General features: G+C 41.8%; 1 protein-coding gene across 2 annotated transcripts in view; it reads left to right on the top strand.

Moving 5' to 3' along the window:
• The first annotated feature begins 5338 nt into the window (after positions 1-5338).
• The window catches only part of PRICKLE2 (prickle planar cell polarity protein 2), a 257614-nt gene continuing 240043 nt past the window's right edge, over positions 5339-22909 (top strand). Inside the window, exon 1 of one of the 2 annotated variants that reach the window (XM_078661544.1) lies at positions 5339-5913. The gene's annotated coding sequence lies outside the window, so the exon portion shown is untranslated. The remainder of the gene's footprint in view (positions 5914-22909) is intronic. The other variant, XM_078661545.1, reaches the window with a different exon arrangement.

The raw sequence follows: 22909 nt of genomic DNA, 5'->3' as shown, positions 1-22909 counted from the left end.
CCAAGCCAGTGGAGTGATAGTTCGGAGATGAGCAACCGTTTCCGGCGCAAGAGTGAGGTTAAGTATAAAGGATTTCCCAGAATTTATTTTAAATCCTGAAACCCTCTCATAGCGTCCGAGTTCGGCTTGTAAACTTGGTAAGGAGCTTTGGGGCTCCGTAAGGGACAAAAGCACGACATCCGCAAAGAGTGAAATTTTGTGGGGATCGCCAGTGAATGGGATTCCCTTAATGTCAGGGTTATTTCGGATCGCCATCGCTAGGGGCTCAATACTGAGGGCGAAAAGTAAGGGGGAGATGGGGCATCCATGATGGGTTCCTCTAGAGTGCGGAAAAGTGTCAGAGCCAACCCCATTAATGACTACCCTAGAGTTGGGGAGACGATAATTCGCTCGTATCATGTATAGGAGTTTGGGGGTAAAACCAAAAGCCGTAAGAGTGCAAAAAAGGAAAGACCAGTCGACCCTATCAAAGGCCTTCTCGGCATCTAGGCCTACTAAGATCGCCGGAATTCGGCATCTATTGGCCTTCTCTATGAGGTGAGTGATTCTGCGGGTGTTGTCATGTGTTTGACGCCCTTTGATAAAGCCCGACTGGTCTGGGTGAATTAAAAGGGGCATAGGTCATTTATTCTTTTAGCAATAATGGAGGAATAGAGTTTAGCGTCTAGGTTGAGCAAGGCAATTGGCCTATAAGAGGTGCAGCAATGAGGGTCCTTACCCGGCTTAGGGATGACTGAGATTACAGCTTCAGACATGGTCCCTGAGGCCCTTCCCTCTTCAGCCATTTTATTAAACAGGGACACTAGATGGGGAGAAAGTTCAGGGGCGAATGTTTTATAAAAAAGAGCTGTGTAGCCGTCAGGACCCGGGCGCAGGCACTTTTTAAAGCAACATGAAATACAGATGTTAGGGAGCAGCAGGCACCAACACAGAGGATGCAAGCGAGGGAAGAAGCACGACATAGATAGACACAGCAACGTAGACCATGGGGGGGAAGAGAAGCACACTGGCATGAGAGAGCAACTTAGAGCTGGGGAGAAGTAAACAGGCAAGAAAAATAACATGGGGTGACTCACACTAGGGTGCACGAATCAAGGGGGAGAAGCACTTGGGTGAGAGACAGCAACACAGAGCATTGTGGAGGATACACGAAGGAGACAGCTGGAAAACACATGCACTCTCTTGCACTGTCTGGTCAATGAGATCTAAAAATGGCCTGCTGCTGCTGTAATTCCCTGCGCTGTTGAACAAACAAGCTGTCTAGAGCCACACACATCTTTCCCACAATGGTGCAGAGAGGGTGTGTGCATGATGTTTCTCTTAGGATTTGTACAGTAACCACACCCTTCCAGTACAAAATCCTAAACCACACATATAATACATTCCACACATTTGGGGAAAATGTACTAAAGTGTGACGGAATGCAGCACAGCAAACCAAAATGCTGTGCTACCCTGTGTCAAATGGAGAGTGAAAGAAATGGCCACATCCAGTAAGATATGGTGCTGTATTTATCGACCCCATCGCTGGTGCACATTAGGTTGCCAGGCACCAATGCACACACCCATGTGAGTGTGTATTCTGTCAAGCATGTGTTTTGTACAGGAAAGGGAGCATTCCAATACAAAATCCATACTTTGATACTCGTCCCATTTTTTATATGTACTGTACAATGCAGCGCATGTGAAATGTTTGGCAATTATGGAAAAATTAAAAGATTTCTCCATTGAGGAGGTATAAGGTTTAGGTGCAAATTTCTGTCTGTCTGCGATACTTTGGGCAGGTTCCCACACAAATCCTGGTTTACTATGGAAAGCAAATACCCCCACAACGCTTTGTGAAGGATTTATGTTACAAAAGTAACGCAAACCTAGCTCAGTGTAGGTAGATTTGGGCCTATGTGTGTGCCGTACTATGCAGCACACATGACATTTGTGATATGTTTTGGAGAAATCAAAACTTGCCTCCAAACTAGTGCCTGCTTCAAGGAGGCATCATTCGTTTTACATAAACCCCGGTCTGGTGAGCTTTGCTTCAGAAACTTTTTCACACCCATGTAACGCCCCTTTCAATGTGCAGCAATGCAAAGTGCTACTTGTGCTGAGAAAAGAGCTCTTTTCCAATGCAAAATATATATATTTTTTTTGGGTTACAATTTTTTATTGACATTTTGAGAAAATTACATCATAAGTACAATAAAGTTAATAATAACTTACAATTTGAATATGAATAAATATACGAAATATATGGAAAAGAAAAGAGAAAAAAAAGGCATATATGACAATTACTAAGCACCAATAAATAACACAACTATAAAGATAAATAGCAAGGTATACAGTTGAATTAATGTGGTGTGAGAGACGTTAAATATTTAAATAATCAATCAATCAATCAGAGCATTTGTATAGCGCACTACTCACCCAGAGGGTCTCAAGGCGCTAGGGGAGGGGGGTCCGCTACTGCTCGAACAGCCAGGTCTTGAGTTGCTTCCTGAAGGCGAGGTGGTCCTGGGTAAGGCGGAGGTGGGTCGGGAGGGAGTTCCATGTCTTGGCGGCGAGGTAGGAGAAGGACCGTCCCCCTGTGGTGGCTCTTCGGATGCGGGGGACGGCGGCGAGGGCGTGGCCGGTCGATCGGAGCTGGCGTTTGGGAGCGTAGAAGTTGAGGTGACTGTTGAGGTACCCTGGGCCTTGGTTGTGTAGGGCTTTGTGTGCGTGGGTGAGGAGACGGAAGGTGATTCTCTTGTGCATAATGCAAGCAACATATATAAGAATTATAAAAGTCTTAAAGAATGAATCATATGTTAACTCAATAGATATATAAATTGAGTATATAAATTAAGCATTATATATAACTACAAATATAGAAAATAGTACCATAACAAATCTCCTCAGTCCTTGGAGTAATTCATCTGGAAAGTCGAAAATTGTACAATATATCAAGAAAAATTGATTGAATAGAATATAGAAAAATAGTTGATATAAGAACTAACAAAGCGTATCAATAGAAGTTATATGAAGAGAAATGAGAAATGAGATGTCAATAAATATATTATGAATAAAGAGAATTAGAAAAGATAGAATAATAAAATAATAATACAACACAACTACAAGTTAATATAATAATAGGAAAGCATGAAAATCAGGGGTGAAAGGAGGGAAGGAAAAGAGAAAGAGGGGTATATTGTCAAATATCAGATCAAGGGGTATTGGTATCCACTCCTGGAATGTTATCATCAATATCCATGCCACTATTCAGGTTCAGGAAAGGTGACCAAACACGAAGAAATACGTCAGTTTGATCTTGAAGATTATAAATTATTCTCTCATGAGAAGCTGTTTGGAACATAGTTGTCAACCATTCTTCTTGCGAAGGAGGAGATGGAGATTTCCAATGGCGTAAAATACATATTTTTGCTGTGGCCATTGCTGTGTGAAAACGACGACATTGAGGTTTGTTGAGTTTTGGAGATAACTGAAGGTCATGAAGAATAATAACAGCAGGAGTGAAAGGAAGGTGTAAAGGCATTGTAGAAGATAAGATTTTTCCCACATATGCCCAGAAAGGTTGAATCAACGGACAATCACATATAATGTGTGCTGAGTCACGGTTAGTGTTATCACATCTCCAGCAATTGGCATGGGAAATTAAACCAGCTTTCTTTAATCTTGCAGGAGACCAATGCCAATCATGAAGAATCTTAAATAGGCAAAATTTAAGTCGAGCTTCACGGGTTCCTTTATCTAGATTCTCCATTATTATCTCCCATGCATCAGTTGTGTAAGAAATTGAAAGTCGTGACTGCCATTTAAATTGCAGTGTCTAGAGGTTGAGAAAAAAGATGTGATGTAAAAACTCTGTATAAACCAGATATCACTCCTTTATGCTTACCCCAAGTATTTAGGTAGGATACTATCTGTGAATTTGACAGCACCGGTGAATGTGAACCTAATAGTTTTTCCAAACATTGCTTGAGCTGATTATATTGTAGGGATTGATGCGATGGAAGGCCGAATTCTTCTTGTATTTGTGTGAAAGTTTTAAAGTCACTATTATAAAAAATTTGATCTAATGTTTGAATACCTGCTGCTTCCCATACTGGCCATGATAATACCTTCTTATTAATACGAATACCGGAATTATTCCATATGGGTGCCTTTTCATGAATATGGGAGTTTAAACCTAATAAACGGTGTGCTCTTTGCCACGATTTGGACATAGCCGATAAGATTGGGTGTGTGGGTTTAAAGAGCTCTTTTCCAATGCAAAATAAATTTGGGTCTAGAGAGTAAACGTTCTTCGATGTCTTTGCAACACTTTGTGTGACTTTGCACCGGCACAGTCTTAGTAAATCTGTCCTAAAGTATTTCCGTGCATTCAAATTGTCTGTGCAGAGTGTTCAGCGAACTGATAAGGGAAAGTTGGCCACCCTAATTTAGTAAAGGGACCCAATCACGCTGTGCTATTCCTCTTCCTGTCCTAATGTTTTAATTCCAGAAAAACACACAGCTCTCAGTTCCCTCTTGCGTCCGGCCGGCAGTCATTAATTTGTAAAAGAATAAGTGCTGGGGCCCAAAGGTTTTCTCTAAAGCGTGCCTCTGGCGCTACGGAATGTCGGGATTGCTGAATACCACGGCTGCCTAGTTTATCCCTTTGTAACTGTTTTCCTGAATTCCTTTCCATCTATTTTCTTCCTATTTTGCCTTTCTCTCTCTTTTTCAGAGTCAAATTTTGATGATGAAAAATAAGTTCCAGTCTCCAAAAAAAAATGAGTCCCGGTTGGACCCTAGCTCAAATTAAGCACTGAATCCGCCCTGGACTCTGTATGTGCTATAAAAATACCCAAAATAAAATACATTAACTATAACTGTCTATAGCCTTTTGGTCGATGAGGAAAGGGATATGTTTTGCAGGTAATCTTTCAAACCTAGCTCAATTTCTAGCAACTAAACCCCTCTGTACGGCTGGAGCCATTTTGCTTGCGTAACCCAGCTGTGCTGCTGCATCTGCAATACAGGAAACACATGTTTAATATAAAAGCAGTAACCCGTGATGGAAAGTATGCTAACTTTTTGGTCGACTACCAAAAGCATCCGAGTTCTTGAATAATTAGCGTCCTTAAGGCAATCTGTTTTGATTGTTGCTGCGTTGCCAACAATTTCCAACAGCCACATGCGCCCCGCTTAAAAGGGGGATTTGCTTTTCGCTAAACAACCCCGGGAGATTATTGATCTGCGAGCGAAGGGGCGCCGATTTGCATGGAAATGAAACACGCAGGCTGGCCACGGCAAACCCCTACTGTCCCGGCGCGGGGAGAGCGACTGTCTGACGTCACGGCCTCATTAGCATGCAGAGAAGGCGAGCACTGCAACACAAACGACTCTGGCTCCGGGAGCAAGCTGGCAATTACCCTCAATGGGCTGGCTATGTCCCTTTAAAGCCGCGCGCTCGGAGAACAAATTGGGCTTACTTTCGCTGCCTCTGGGGGTCATGTAAAAAAGCCAAGCCGGGGGTCTGGAGCAGGCTGAAGGAGAGAGGATGTGGCAAGGAGGGAGAAAGAGAAACAAGCTGGGTTTGTGAGAAGCGTCACTGGGAGAGCTCGTAAAGCCCGTGTGCAGGGAGACTCCGGGCAGGAGGCTGCAGCTTTCACGGCAGCTCTGCTCCCCAGCCCCCGGGTCCTGCTTGATGTGTCCCGGTCTGAGAAGGGGCTTTTGACAGAAGCTGACATCCCGCTTCAGACGGACAGCCGAGGGCGTGTGACATGGCAGAACGGGCACAATGCCCGGGTGCACCGCAGCCTTGTGTGTGATCTTGGAGTGTGCCTATGCTGGGGGGCTGAGCGACAGGAGCTAACACCCCGGACGGCGGCAGGGAGCTTAATCCTCGGGCTGGCAGTCGCTTCATCGCCGAGAGGAGGTAAGAAATGGCTTAAGCTAAAGCCTCGGTCTGTGAATGGCACTGGGGAAACAAGCCTTGGTAAAAAAGTACAAAGTAGCAGGGGGTGGATCGGACATGACGGGCATTCTTGAGTGACACGAAGGGGGGCTCGCTGACATGTTGACCCTCCTTGGACTTGTGTTGCTCTGAGTGACAGACTTTGGCGCGTGCTTGTATACACCACAGCTGACTATGGGGAAACAGTAATGTGCATTTTCCTTGCGGACTACGGGTGTACATTCAGGACATCCCAATCGGTGCGTTTTATTTTCCTGCAAACCTATTCTTAGTGAGTAACCTAACATAGAGGGGTCAGCGTACTGTTCTGCAAAGATAAGGTTTGCTCAAGAGCAGGCATGCAAAACCCATCTTCCTGGTGGAAGTTCCAGTTGACCAGTTGCCATTGGTTTTTACGAGATGTATTTAGCGTAATGGGTTTTGAGCATACATTGAACTGTTGGCAAGGCAATTCCAATGGATTTTAGTTACACATCGGCACTGATCGTATGCGTCCGCCAGTGTCAGCTGAGTTTATTTTTTCCTCAACTGGTTGAAATTCCAGTGTTTTTTCGCTTTCTGTGCAGCGAAGGAAATAAGCCGTTTGCACATGGTAAACTGGATTTACCTCAGTAATGGGAGACAATTTTAGCGGGCGCATGTGACGCAGCCGTGACCTGTGACCATGTAAATATTTTAATCCATTTAGCCTTTGTTTTGTTGCCCCTGCTCCCTGCCCAGGCTGGACCTTCACGCACCACAGCAGATTAGTGTTGGCCAGAATAAATGGCAGAATCATTATTCCAGCAGCTGCAGTGTCAGCCTTCTGCTTTCAGCGGTATTACCGCCTAATGCACCGTGATCGTGTTTGTGTAGTGTCCGGCTTTCCTACTACCAGGGGCATACCCTGTCTGTAGAAGCAAATGCTTCTGTGCGCCGTGTCTTTTTGCTTGTCGGTTATTGTATCACCATTTGCATAGCGCTTATCTCCAATTTGCATGACATCGCAGCGCTTTTGGAACAGAGTCCTTTTCCACACGCAGTGGCGTGGCACAGGTTCCATGGGACATTGTGCAAGGAAGTTACATGCCTCCTTCCCCTGGGCCGGGGGGGGGGAGGGGCACCTCGGGCGCTACTAATAGCCACGCCCCTGTCCGCATAGTTCTTTGATTACTCACCGACTGAAGTCACTGGGTTCTGGAGCCACTGTTTTGACAGGGGAACGAAGATCGTCACCGATGACATCACAATTGACATCATCACTGAGCTCACCGGTGACGCCACGCGCCATATGTACAACAAACTGTCTTCACGTGGTAGTCTCCGGGGATAGAGAGGGTGGGGCACATGCCCCGGATATTCCGCTGTCCTCTTAGTATTCAATTTTTTTCCCGAGTTATGTCGCACTTTTTTGATTCTCTGAAAGATATCCCGGCAAACATAGCCAATGGCAGGCGATCGTGTTGTCTGTTTATCTGCAGTTGCACGCCGAACCCCTCTCCCCCCTGCGGTACATACATAATAAACTGACGCACATTGCTAAGTGGGTCCGTCTGCTTGCTGCAGGCGGTATCTGTAATTGTTATCTGGCGTCTGCAAGAGCGGGCTCTGTGGGGATCGCTTCCACAGATGGGCCGGTCCTCCGGCCCCAGAGGCGATAAGCATCTTTGACACGATTACCATAATTCGAGCCTTTTCGGACTGTACAGCAGCTGAACATCGTTTGCACAAGCGTCGTTGACACCCCAGACTACCGTTTTTAATAGCATATATTGTCCACAATCTCTTCAAGTACATATGTTGTGATCGCACCTCACTGCAAAGGATACATGTATGTGCAAGCAGTGGGAATATTGGACCTCTTTCGATGTGCTTCATTGAATACTATAGAGTGTGCAGGGGAGTCAATTGAGAAGATAGAACAGGAGAATGTACAGATAAAATACTGGGTTTCTTGGCAACAGAGGGGCTTGCATGATCATTTTCAGGCTCCTGGACATGTATGAACCCATGGCATGATTCAGAGGAACTTCAAACATAGACAACATGGGACGGTGCGCTCACCCATTAGGGAGAGTACCCACGGTATTGTATTATATTAAGATTTATTTGTATAGCGCTTACTACTCCTATGTGGGGGAATGAGTGACAGCTTTTAGAGAGTTGGCGCTCATCCAGGCCACACCTACATTATGCCTATTGGTCGATCAGAGGGTGAAGCAGCAACTCTAGATCAGGGAGAGTCCACTGTGCGCTTTCCTGTTTCCTTATACTATTTATTGTTCATTCAAGAGGACGGTGACCCCAACCCAGTGAAGTAGCCATGGCTGATGGCAATGTCCCTTCTCGCGTCCAGTGTGGCGCACACCCAGTGGATGAAAATGTGGGTGAATATCAAAGCCCGACCACCATTTCAGATGGGAGGGTATAAAATGTGTGAGTCCAGATTCCCACTCAATTTACCACCTTAGTTTTATGAAGGGTGGCATGAAAGTGCAGGGGGTCTAATATCCATCTCAGTAAGCTTTACATGTTGGTGATAAGATTGCTTCACCCTTCTCATCCCTGCCTCTCCAGGGAGGCTCTACCTCCACGCCAGACCCGGCACAGCGGATCTCTCGCTCCCACTACTTCTGATCATTAGTTTCACTCCAGCACTTTGATATGTCCTCCAGGCAACATCAGTGTTATAAAAAAGCATAAAACCAAAAAACCTGCCATAATTTATCAACCGCTTTGATGATGCTAGAGCACTGCTAATTATTCTTTATTCGCCTGTTTCATAATAATTTAATTAAACGAGCCCTGAATTACTTTCGTATCCCGCATCAGAGCACTGGCTCAGAGTCCATCTAGATGAGACACATGCAAATAAAATGACCAGGTCTAAGCTAGGAAGATGATTTTTCTTCGATTACAGAAATTGAGATTGCCTTTTTCTGCTCCGTGGCAGATGCTCTACCCTTCCTCTTTAGTGGGCAGGTGTTTAAAAGGTGATGCCCTTAAATTAGATTTTGAAATCATTTCTGTAGAAATCATGCCTGTGTTGTTTTTTTTCATTTGAACAAAAATTGCTGGCCATTATAATATCACACGCTCCACATTAGCTCTCATCTATTGCATGCTTGGTGGTACGTGTGTGTGCGTGTTTCTGTGGGTATGTATCAGTGTTATTGATCTCTCTATTTACAAATACAAATCCATAGCAAATCAAATATTTTAAAAGGAGACTCTAATATCCGGTTAATGAAAGGGGATTTGGGTGGGTGGAAGTCGTTCAGCAGTACTTCTGTCCAGATCAGTAGGTAGCTTGATAAACCTAGTGGGACACATTTGCATTCATGCCACAGGCAAAGCTCCTTCTGGGATTTAAAATCCCAACCTGAATGAGGGGAACAGACTGCTCATATGCATGCACTCTTTTGTTGCTCACTCTCAGGGGAAGTCATTGTGTTTTGGCATCCTCATGTGTTTAAATTCTTCTTCGAGCTTTGTGTGCTACCGGTTGGCTCACAGGCAGTCATTGATTGCTGGTCCTGCCACGGCTAAGCAGTATTTATTCACTGTTGGGAATGAAAGCACGGCGCGTGTGTGAGATAATAAGACTTCAATAGAGATCTGTCTATGTTAGTTATGATCAGGGCATTTCATTTCGCCGTCCTCGCTCTGCGATGGATTACAAGGTAGCTTGGCATTATGAGCATCTCGGAATAGAGGAGTTGTGGTACATTTCAAGTCGGGTCGAGGTGCTCACGCTGAAGGTACAGTCACGGCATCTTAAGTCTTATCGTCTTCTGGGAGGATTGTTCTCGCCGAAACACATAAGGAGGGATGAAGAGGTGACTTGTGGGCGTGGGATGTGGCCACTGGGTTCTAGGGGGCTGATAGTGTGATTGAAATTAAATGGGAGGTGGTGGTGGTAGTAGAAGGAGGAAGAAAATTGCCTTAGGGTGGATCGAGGTGCTTACACAGAAGGTACAGTTCCTACATCTATGGCTTATCGTCTTCTGGGATGATTGTATTTGCCGAAACACATAATAAGGGACTAAGAGGTGACTTGTGGACGTGGGATCGGGCCACCATGGTCTGCGGGGTTGATAGTATGATTGGATTTTAAGGTGAGATGCTGGTAGTAGTGGGTGGAAGAGAAATGCCTTGGGTATCCCTTTTACTCTGCCGAGCCCTGGAGCTGACTTCCCGCCCCACCCTTGGAACCCAAAGTGCCTATGTGAAAGGGGTGTTGTTCTCCTTCTTGCTGACCCACCTCTCTGTACGCCTGCCCTGAAAAGGAGATAGAGAGACACTGATATGTGGAGCGGTACAACGTTGTTGTTCTATATATTGCTGTCTCTCGTGCGGTCTTGTCAGCATCATTTCCTCTGCTCGCTGGCCTTTTATGCAAGTACCTCAGACTTAAAATAAAGTTGTTTTTTTGTGCTGTAAGGTGCATGGATCGTAGTAGTGTCCCACTCTCTGATGGTGCACCCATTGTTTAAAGGTGTATGTCGGCAGCAATGGCAGCTTGAAGGGGAGCACGGGCCCTTGATTCTGCTATGTCTGCCCATGGGCAATAAACACGCACCAGAGACGGTCTCATATGGTCTGCCATGGGGTATATGCGATATGGTTGGCAGTAAAATGTCTGGCCTTGCCCATCTGCATGATTTCTCTACTATATGCCTTGGTACCCAAACAAATGTTAGTTATTGTCTTACCACCATTGGACGCGCTGAGCTAGCAGCAGTCCACTTCCATGGATGATACTTGGGAGTTAATTGCTTGGTCTGGCTTCTTCCCTTGTCAACTCGAAAGTGAGCTAAGCTTCATTTTCGGATGGCAAGAGAATGTAATGTAGTGTTAAATTTCTGCCAGTTTCGATTATCTAGGCGTATGCCAAACACGAGTCAAAAATACAGTAATGTGTGTCCTCATCAAGAGAGCGCCCCAGGAAAAGGTAAAATTAGTGGAAGAATGGCAATGCCATTTTTTTTCTTTTGTTTCTTAACTCCCTCAATCCCAGCCTTGCCTGTCTGAGGTTACTACACTGGTGTCCTTCACAAGCAAACATGTGTTTCTAAAACTTTTTAAAGGTTTTAGAGCACGGAAAACTTGTGGTTAACTTCCAGCCTTGGTTTGAGCCCCTTTCCTATCCATATTTCTGATTAGTTATAAGAGGAACTCTAAAGTTCTCTTTCTTAGGTCTACCGATATGGTATACTATGAGTTTAAAAGTGATAGCTCAAACCAATTTCCTTTCTGGGGTCACCACCATAATTAAAACACAATACAATAGAATATGCTTTGTATTATTACAGTATTTGAAATTTCTAAGCATACTATCTCGTATGAGAAAAGTCAAATGGTCCCTACCAAGATTCAACCTCACCCCCTGCATGTCACCCAGCGGTGCTTCAAATCACTGAGCCATCCTGTGCTGGTTTATTGTTGTTCCCTTCTGTGGGTTTGTCTGTGTGTTTGTGTGTTTCAGTAAATATTTCCTACTGACGGGTTTCCAATGTGTGAGATTTATACTCTTATTTTTTTAGGCACATTTCTTTTTCTTTCTTTTTTTTTTTTTGAAGTTCAAACTGTTTTATTGCATATTTAGTGGTACACAGCTCTCAATGCCTACAACCCGGAGGCCGGCAGCAACCTTTAGCAGTAGGCACATTTCTTACATGAGTTAAAAGGTGATCAGAAAGAGCTCCTGATAAGAACCAATATCCTACCACCCAATGGATGGAAAAAATGTAGATTAGTTTGTTTTTTATTTTATCAGTTAGTTGCTTTGTGTGTATATAGTAAGTGTTTCAGCTTTTTTTCAGAAACCGTTTTGAAAATGAGATAACTTGAAAACCCTGTTTGTTACTGCTACCTGATATATCATTGTTAGACAGAAGCACTTCCGATTATATTTGATTGTGGATAAGTGAACTTGAACTGTAAACACAGTTTTGGCACACTGCTGTCTCAGACACACAAGACAAGGTAATAAACTGCATGTGCTTTCCAAGAAAAAATGCCCGGTTCCTTAACAGCTTTGTCCCTATCTTTATTCCTCACTGGACTACAAATAGTTGTTTGTGTCGACAGGTGGCTTCCCTCAGCCTGATTTGGAGGGTATACAACCATAAAAATGCTCTCAAATATATACACGGTTAGTAATTTGCCTGGGCAGAACAATGTACATGAGAATATTTTGAATGTTCAAGTAACTGTCTAAAATTTCAGGCTGAAATCTGGAACTGTCAGACACAAATTTGTGTATTAATACTTGTGAATTCTTAAGCCAAAGGTCATTGTTCAGTGTGTCAGTTTTCATAACTATGCAATATGTTTTTTTTAATTTAAAAGCGCACGACGACTCCTGGCTGTCTCAGCGCTATACCTGACTAATCTAACAATATAATATGCAAAGGTGAGGTCATTTACAGATCTAATGCCGGGAGCAAGTGAACCTTTGTTTTTTTCCTGAAGGCTTTAGTAGAAGACTTAATGCCAATCTAGAGTAGAAAGAAGGGCTTTTTACGAGTTGGGAGGCAACAGAATAAAGGAAATTTCCCCCAAACTATTCATTGCAGTTTTACCGGTGACCACTATTGGCCACACATTTTAAGCACAGAAGATGTAAAGTTATCCATCAGGATGCAAGGCGCCACACCACATTAGCATCACTAGAAGTTTCACATAAGTAAATGAAGCAGTTAACTTTTCCATGACTAGTGATAAAGGCTGATGTTTCCATAAGGCGAGAGGAGGCCCTACTCATATTCGTTTCAAGTTACTATAAAAAGTCCCAAATAATTAATTTTTTCTATGTATGAGGGTTACTCTAGCAGGGAAATCTATTTTTTGCTTGCTTGAGTGTTGAAATTCCTAGCACCATTTCCGCCAGACATTCCAGAATGGAATCCCAGCTTTGCTCTCCAACATACCTGCTCCCCATGTCCATTTTCCATATATTTATTTTAGGTTCAGAGTCAGTAAATGCATGTCACAATAATGGGGATTATAATCAATACAGCATAAGCTCCATTGTTGATGTGAATAACCTGTAACTTTTAAGTACTAAAAACTACAAGTCTCCGGTAAATGCCGAGGAGATCCTCAGAAACTCCAAATATGTCTTAGTTCCTACTACATCTATCAATGAAAATCTCCTACCACATTCAACCTTTTGGTCCTGTTTAGGTGAGGCAGTCAGACTGCCAGTTTTTTTCTCTTTGCCTTGGCTTTAAGGTCCTCCAAAGAAAGACCGCATTGGAGTTAATAAGCTTGTTGTTCCGCCCTTAGAGTATCACCTGTTATAGATGTGCTTCTTCATCATAAGTTGCCCACTATGTGCTTTCAAGTGAAACTTGCAACATGACTCTACCTACACCCGTAGCACTTTCCAATTGAGCACATGGCAAAATAGATGGCTTAAGTAGGGATTTGAAGGAAGTGGCTATTGGTAAGTAGAGGAGGCGGTGAGGAATTTGTAGGCAGGAGAAGAAAAGTGTTCAATAGGAGGTAGGTCTGGAAGAAATGGAGGGTTTGACAGCCAAAGTGCACACAGGAAATAACTCTACATCGTCAACACCTATTCACCACATTACTTAAATGGATGGTGTAGGTAGAAGGAGTCGAACATCGTGGACAAGCATTCTGTGTTCCTTTATCAGGACTGTTAGCAACGAATCAGATTTGAAAGATGCACAGCTAGAGGATGGTTTTGGGGTTTCATTATCAAAGAAGACGAGAGGAAAGGTGCTTTGAAGAATGTTGGTTATCAGATACTTCATAGTGTAGGCTACCACAATGTGCTGCCTCCTCGGAATTGGCTAATCCTCAGTCTCAAGGCTGCACTCCCGATTTGGGCTTAACACAACCCTATAACACCAGCTGTTAACAAAATACACGAACCCACGAGTTATTTAGGCAAAATGATTATCAATAGCTGAGCTTCACTGAAACATGGTTCATGAGTCACACAGGGTTCTTTTAGATGACTCAACTCAACTGCACAATAAAGCATTGAAGTGGGGCTACTTTAAGCAAGGAAAACACCCTATTTCTCACTAATGATGGATGGTAGACGCCTTGAAGGATCCATTTTAAGACCCAGTCTTCAACTCTTCATTCGAGAGAGAGACTGGCAAGTACTGTGTAGGTTTCCATTTAAATATGTATGAGTTTCCCTATGGCTTTCCAGTCAAGGCTAATAAATTTGTTGTTATTAGGTATCTCTACCTCTGGGGTGACCCGAGTTATATGACCCGAAGTTCCGTCATGCACTTGTAGTCATTGAGGATCTTGACAAACAAGGATCCACTCACACCATCCAGCTTGATCTGGGTTTTGTCATTTATTTTGGTGATCTCGTACTTCCATAATGCATGCCTTACGGCCAGACGACTGATTCATGTCATTCGCTCTGCAATTGTTGTCTCCCATTTCCCTGTCAAGTGGTTGCAGAAGAAGTGGGTGATTGTAAACATGGAATAATTCGTACTAGGGACTGTGATGGAAGGTTGACCTTTGTACCTTGAGGGTACTACTCAATTATTTTTGGCCCTTAACAGTTTACTAGCCCCTATTTCTAATTAGATCTCCAGTCAATTAAAAAGGTATGGAATGGGATTTCAGATGCATACAATCATTGGTTGATGTCAGAATAAGGCTGCTTCAGAAGGTTTCCACTTAGCCTTAGAAAAGTATTTTTTTGTGCAATCTAGTTTGAGTCAGCTAACATTGTCACTGTCTTTGTCTTTTTCTTCAAGCAATGCAAAACATGCCAACTCAGTATGTCTATAGACAACAATCTTGGTGGGAAATAATTCAGTTGACGACCTGTCAGTCAAAATATGTAGATCCTGCCTCTCACCTGGTCTAAATTTAGAATGATAACATTGGATACCTCAAAGAACTTTCTTCTGCGATTGTGTTACCCTTAATAAACACCATAATCAGTCTCTAAGCAGGGATCCCCCATACAGTTGTACACCACTGTTCCAGAATACCCAGATAGATTTCATCCAATGTTGGCTTTCCCATTGGTGAGCAAAATCACAGAGACATGGAAGGTACAGTCTACTATGGACCCAAAAATAAGTTCAGCTGGTGGTTCTGATTTTACATGATCAGTCTTCTGTCATTAATATAGCCGATCCCCAGATGCTGAAAGAGTTGGAGAATATGGATACCATCACTGGGTAGAATATATGAGCTACGTCCTTCTTGACCAATCAGACTTGGGTGAAGGTGGGTCCTGGTCCGCCTTTGCTCTCAGTGGAGAGCTTAAATAAGGGGTTCACAGCGCTCCACTAATGCAACCTACTTTTCATTGTATGCAGGTTGAGAAAAAAGTGTCTGAAACTAACAAGCTGTAGTTGGTCATGTCAACTACCTATCAGTTTGGTTCAGTCAGATCATCTTTTGATATCCTTTTACACACAACAGAATCTTCCTCGTCAAGGCTAGTCTCTTTTCTGAAGTTGATTGTGCTTACTTAGCATGTGCTGGCCTATTTGCGAGGCTTGTTGGAAAAAATCACAGGACTCAAAACAGTGCATTTAATACTGCTTGAGACTGAAACCCAGCGCCAGGATAAAAACCCATCTTGGTAATGATATGCTTCATCATAGGGACCCTATGAAGAAGCATACCCCTCTGTTCGTGTGTGTACATGTGTGTGCGTACATATGTGTGTACATACGTGTGTGTGTATGTGTGTACAGAATCCCTTTTAATTGTCACCTGTGGATATGTAGAGTAATCCTTCAGGGCAGAGTAGTTAAAGCATACAGGACAATATTCCATATGGCAGTGCAACTTATATGTTAGAGAGGATGTACTGCATAATTCCTATTCCTCCACTTTTTTAGTTGAGAATCAATAAACATATCTTGGCCCACTACATTGGAAAAAGGGTAGGATATAGAAACTGTCTCTTTATCGTAAGGCCTTTTGGGTCAAGAGAGCTTGTGTTGACTGCAGTCACTTCTGAAATATCAGCCATTATGGTCTCAAAAGAAAATGTTTCTATACAGGAGAAGAACAAGCACTCTAAAATCCAATAGGGTTCGCCTTTATAATGGGAGTGCCACACTTTTGGCTTTGCTAATGTTTGTCTGTAAAGAAATATTAAAACAAAACTAATAGAAAAAAAGCTTCAAAACGTTAGGGCAAAACAAACACATCCTATGGTATCTCAAAACTGTACATTGAATTTCATATTTTTTTTATCTTTATAAATGGCATGGTTTATATTTGCAACTTTCACTCAAGAAACTATGAATACAATAAGGAAGGGCCAGAATATAAAGGGAAACGCTTGCCAGGCCCAAATTACATTCCACAGGATTCCACAATTTACTCCCCTGTACTATCCCAGATGTAGATTTATAGGCCTCCAGGAGAAGAATCATGCTAAGTACTCCTTGTGCTTCACACGCCAGCTGAGTGAGTGCAGCCCTCCTTCAGCGCCATAAAAGACTTAGTGTCCTAAAACTTGTGAATCAGGCAATATGTGAAATGCAAGTGATAAAACAAAAACCCCATTAAAGTCTACTCTTTAACCGTACCCCAGAAAAAATATCCCTGGTGCCTTGCTTTTACAGACAAGCTGGGAAGAGTGAGTAGCAGCAACAAAAAAAGCACATAAAGAGCGAGATTTTAGGGGAGTGGGGGTTGGCACACGATGGAGAGAGCTAGAAAATACATGCACTGTAATGGAGTGCTGAATGAAAAAGAAAAACGTAGTTCCATAAATGTGAGCAGTGGAAGGATACAAGTCTGCCAACCAAAAGGATCATAAAAAGGCTATGCTCAAGGGAAGGGACAAACACAAGAACAGAAAGGCAAGCATTCAAATGAAAAGCAAGCATATGAGAGTGACAATAAAGCCAATCAATAGTCTAGGCCACTAGAATTATGCGGTAGGGGAGCATTAGATTATGTGACAGGGCAGACTAAATTATGTGGAAAAAAGGCAAATTCTGCAGCATAATGCAGCACATTTTCTTGATGGTTTTACACATGGTAATACTGTCTGGCAAGGAAGTCACATCATTAGTACACGTTTGACACCCAAATACAGAAATAAATAAATAAAAATTGACCAGTTAACTTTTGCTAAGGGCCTTCTACTGCGTGCTAGCAAATACCATGGGGCAGATTTATGAAGGCCTTGCGCTGCCGGTGCGTCACTTTTTCCCATGTTAAAAATGACGCACCGGCGGCGCAAGGCCTTCATAAATCTTCCCCCATGTTTTAAGTAACTTTTGATCTATTTGGGTTGGAAATAATTTTATTTGTTGAAAGCTGCAGATTATACAACAGATCATGAAGTATGTGGCGAAGCGGCAAATCCATATTTATGTAAAAAAAAAAAGACCTGGCCGCAGAATCACATAATTCCTGTGACCCAGAATAGTTAGTAATTGGTGAGCTGTGAGCCCACTGTTAGTTCACAATAGGTCTGTCACAACCAGGCAACTATTGCTGTCTGGTAGGCAAGACTTGAAATATGGACTAGACTCGAAAATAACGACCTCCCAATTAACTGAATGAAGCACATTAATTCCTCAGCTTTAAAAAAAAAGTTGAAGATGGCACTTTTCACTGATTACTTTGGCAACCTATATCTATGAGACCAGCTGCTGTTTACAAGCTCTGTAGTATTGCATTTTTTATCGATTAAATCTGGCGTCCCAGACCTCAGCTCGAACGTGGCCCATGTGGACTTATTTAGTGTATCTTATAAAAATGACATATTGTGACAACACAAACCGTTTAGAGACCAGAGGCATTAATGAATTAAAACAGACGAGTGAAGCCCTTTCTGCTTCTGAGAAAGCTTCACCCCCTGGGGGCAGAAGAGCTGTTGCAGCTGACTTGAGTGGTGGCAGAATCCACAGAGAGGTCCTATATATTGATCATGAACCATGAAACCTGCAGTGCATTGACGTTTCTTTAAGAATGATGACTGTAATATCTTCCATATTATACCAGTCAGTCTGTGCCTGACATTTTCACGGTGACTACTGCTCTGGATCTAACCTGTGATTGCTCTTATTTCAAAATCTCTTGAATATGCTCTCTGCAAAAAAGACCCACATGCTATGGTTCATCAGAATGAATTGCTTTTAGCCTGAATTAAGTCCCTTTTTTGTGGCAATTATAATGCAAATGCTATGAGATAGGGAAAGGAGCAATTAAAACACCTGTTCTACACTAGTGAAGACAGTTATAGTATTGTACAGTCATTCGAAAGCTGTCTTCAAGGGCATTGCTTCTGTGTGTGTTTTTTGCTTGGATTGTTATTGTTTCTCCACTTTCCCATCTTGCCTTCTAATATGTTGTCTGTTATACTCATCTAGAAGCTAAAAGCACGGTTTATTTCCACTTTTTAAGTGCGTCCACACGAATGGACCAATGGGATATTGGTTTTGACTTGATGTGCAAGCATCATTTTAGCATGCATGCATAAATGTTTTATGGAATGTGCTAATTAGCACATACATGCACGTAATATACCTATTTTTATGCCCACTGGGTCAATTAGGTAATATACCAACTCTTAAGCCTGTATAATATTCTGGGCCGCAAATTCAAATGTAGTGGTCACCAAGATTTCTAAGTTAACATTTTGAATGTGCAATTGTTGAAGCAACACATCCATGTAACCTATTTTCCGATGAACCAAGGTAGTTCTCGAAAGTTTTGCGACTTGGTTGTTAATCGATCTATTTTAGTTTATATGTGCGTACACATACTTGGTATATTCATCCACGTTGATGCATTTAATGATGTATGATCTGTTGTGTAAAATCACAGTTGGCTAATTCCAATGGGCTTTTTTGACTTTAATTGAATAATTGGCTCTTATAAATTGATAGCAAATTTATTTGCGGAAGATGGGGTAAGTTAATATTTTCAAACCACATTTGTGCACAAACTGATCCTAAATCCCTGTGCCACTTTGGAAACCCAAGAGAAACGTCTGAGGGGCCACTCGTGGTTATGTGTGTTCTACCCTAGGCAGTAAACCATGATATTTTGTGGGTTGCGTTTGTTGTTTTTGGTACTTGATCAGTAAAGAGCCAATTTGATATGGTAACCTGAGGTTTCAAGTCAAGATACACCCTGGGATTTTTAATTTTCTTTAGCTTGGAATACCAAATACAAAAGTAAATGTCATAGGGGGCTAGTGCTGTCTTCCAACAGTTTCTATAGTGGGAAGGGCTCAACGTCCACAACTTTCTTTTTCCTGCAGTTGATACAGGATATCTGGCTTCTAAGAAGCCAATAAAGGGTTGCATGGTTCTGATGGGGAGCGACCTCCTCATCTTCAGTTGCTGGGACAATCCAGTACCATGCAAATATTAGTAAAGTGCCTCTAAATGGGGAATAACTTTGTGGGCGTATATTTAATGGGCAGTATTTCTTGTGTTATTCCCTGTTCCATATGATTTAACACACATTTACCACCTGCTGAAAAAAGTGGCAAATGTGTGTGAGGTGCCTGTTGTAAGGCCGGTGTGGAGGGGCGTGGAGATGGGGGGCAGCAGGGCGGTAGGTTGACTGGCAGGGAGGTGCATTACATGCCCCCATGTGTTGTTTGAAGGACAGGGGAGCCAGGAAATGAGTTGGTTTCCAATGTAGTCCTATCTCAATGTGATTTCACTGGATGGATGTTTGGCTGGTAAAATCGAGTCCAATTTTCTGTACCAGTGAATCCGGGTGTGGGAACGTCGGCACACTCTTGATTGAGCAGAGTGGAATCCCAAACAAGAATTTAACCAAACTCCTAATCAGGACCTTAGGGAGACATTTATTAACAGCTTGCAGTTGCCATACAGGGAAAGTCTTGTATTGCTTTCAGCAATAAAAGTCTGGCTATTCTATTGGCAAAGAAAGCAAATGCTACCACTACCAGCACTGTTAAGAACTCAATTGATTCGCTCTGAAAGTAAAAAATATGCTTTTTCCTAAAAGTGGATCAATAGGGGTCCTTTATTAAAATAAAATGAGCTGAAGTTAGCCAATTACAGAGCAAATTGACATGGCCACCAGAAGGCATTTTAGAGAAATCATTGAAGACCTGTTTACTTTCCAAAAAGGCCTGACCAGTTTTATAAATCCGCTCAGACAAAATGGTTGCCTAGTCCTTGTAGTGTTTTTGATGTTTGCTTTCAGTTATAAATGAAATTGAAATGTGGAAAATGATTTTTCTGATTTGTTAAATCTTTGTTTGGCCAAGACTATATTATGGTGGGCAGTTTTCCATTGTCTGCAAAATGCCCCCAGTTTGGGTAATTACTCACCAATGAGCTAATAAAAGAGTGGCACAAGTTTAAAACTTTGTTTAATTGGCTATCAGGTTGTATTGTTTTACCTTCGTTAGAAGAGTTAATCAAATACATTGGAACTATGATTTTGGTAATATCTGAGATTCTTGATATACATGGAGTCTTAGTAGAATGTCATTCCCCCAACACATACTTCTGACTTTTATTTAAACTGTACTGCCTCTCAACCCTACTGACCTTCCACTTGTATTTAACGCCCAAACAAACAGATATAGTGTGCCTTTCAGTAGCCCCAGCAGGCAGACCCTTGTCTATTAATCTCCTCCTTACAGACATCCTTCCCTCATTTTATAGCAATTTAGCTATTTGCAAAAGTGCTTCAAAATTGGCTGAGCAGCCTGGTGCCCAATGTCTGTATAACATCTGCAGGAACAAGTGCAAACAAAACCATGCATTTTGTAGCAGGGTTGCAAAGCTCACTCGAGAGTTTTGGAAATTTGTCAGCATTGTCAATGTGATTGCTCATATTTAGATGTTTGTGATGTTTGAGACCGATGAAGTTTAATTTAAAAAGATCAATTTAAAACTGTCATGTTATGGCAAACTAATTTGCAACCACTTACTACCATAGGAATTTCAAAGAAAATAAATCTACAATAACTCTGACCTACTATCAATGTGGACAAATAAAATAAACAAATTTTCCTTCTTGTTGCGGTGACAGAAAATGTAAACTTAGATGTGTGCATTAGACCTAGCTAAACAAGACTATGAAACCAGAAAGCCAATGGTACTCCAGCCAATGAGCTGTCATATTTGTTTACTTTTTTCACATGCTTTTTTAGGTCTTGGATAGACAGAGCAGAGCAGCTTTGTGGGCTTGAGCCCTACCCTAGGATTCCAATTTGCTGTCTCCATCGTTGCGCTCATTTTCTTTATCCCCATTAGTCCATGACATGCATTTGGCATGCTTCTTTTTGTGTTTAGCCCTCCCGAGAGTGTGGCACATTACACTATCCCTCCATTGCTTCAATTTTAGGATCTGTTTCATGAACTACTTTTTTCTTTGTAAAGAGCACTTAACATGAGCACTCATGTTTTCACTCGCTGCTCCAAGCTTCTCGTAAACAGAGCAGTAAATCTTTTTCTTATCTCATCACATTTGCTGTGCATTCAAATACCGAGGTCAAATGCCATACACTGTTTTCTAAAGGTGCTTGTTTAGCTAATTTACACATGATTTGTGTACGTCAAATGTCAGGTCTGGCTTCGGTAAGATATACTTGTAATTCTGTGATGGCTGTGACTGACTTTTAAACAAGTGGCTAAATCAAACCTCTATCAGTTCAATGTAAAGACTTTATTTGGGTGCATGTTTACAAACAAAATCAAATGCAAAGCCTTTGTTTAAGTGCATGTTGTAAAAGTAATTCACATGCATTCATAATTAAATGTAATGTTGCAATGCCAAATCAAAGTTAAGTACTTTCAAGATACTGCTATTATTTTTTATTTAGATTTTGCGGTGCAACATTACCTTTAATTCTGAGTGCATGTGAATTAATGGCAAAATATACACTTATTTTAATCATTTCTGTAAATAGGCCTGTAAATCTTGTTCTTATCTCTTCACATTTGCTGTGCATTCAAAGAGCGAGGTCAAATGCCAGATGCTATTTTCGAGGGCTCCTATTTAGCTATTTTACACATGATTGGTGTACGTCAATACTCTGGTCCGGCATCGGTGTGATATACTTCTAACCCTGAGTGCCTGTGATTGGCTTTCAAACACGTGGCTAAATCACATTTCTATCACTTTAATTTGAAGATTTTATTTGGGTGTGTGTTTACAGACAAAATCAAGCATTGCACAGCCTTTGTTTAAGCACATGTTGTAAAAGTAATATACATGCATTCATAACTAAATGTAATGTTGCACCGGAAATCAAAGTTAAATACTTTCAACATACTGCATTTTTTGTATTATTTTATTTGCCGGTGCAACATTACTTTTAATGCTGAGTGCATCTGATTTGATTGCAAAACATATGTTTAATTAAGGCTTTTAATTGCATGATTTTCTTTGTAAATGCATATCATCTAATTAAGCTCTTTCAATTGCAATGTTAGAAGCACAATTTAAGTGTGTGCTTTGGGCGTAATCACAATGAACAATGTTTCATCAGAAAATCAGGGTACAATTAAACACAATTATTTGCCAGAGTAGCATTACTTGTAACTCTGAATTACTTTCAAAATACTCGCACAAAAAAAGGCTTAACCTCTGTCTCAAGTTTCAGGTTTCCAACATGCACTCAAATAAAGCCTCCATGAAATACACAGAAATACAAGTTTATATTTACATCTCCCCTTGACATATTATTTTATCATGCCTGTGCCCTTGATTTTCAATTGTCACATCCATTAAATTGAAGGCTGACCATCAGATGGAAACAACAGTGACTAGTTTATATTTACTAACATAGATTTCCTTTATGTACCTTTTATTAAGCTCTTTCGCGTGATGTAGCAAGAAATATATAGTGGAAACAAACATTCTCAGTAGGAACATATACATTGTTCTATGCATGCATGGAGACCACAATAGCAAAAAATAATTGCTTACATTATGTCAACTAATGTAAATTACATTGTTTCAGTGCTCCGTCCCCCGGAGCGGCGAG

The sequence above is a fragment of the Lissotriton helveticus genome, chromosome 9 (genome assembly GCF_964261635.1).
Source record: "Lissotriton helveticus chromosome 9, aLisHel1.1, whole genome shotgun sequence".
Classification (NCBI taxonomy): Eukaryota; Metazoa; Chordata; class Amphibia; order Caudata; family Salamandridae; genus Lissotriton; species Lissotriton helveticus.
Note: the sequence above shows the minus strand (reverse complement) of the source record. Positions and strands in the feature narration are given on the sequence as shown.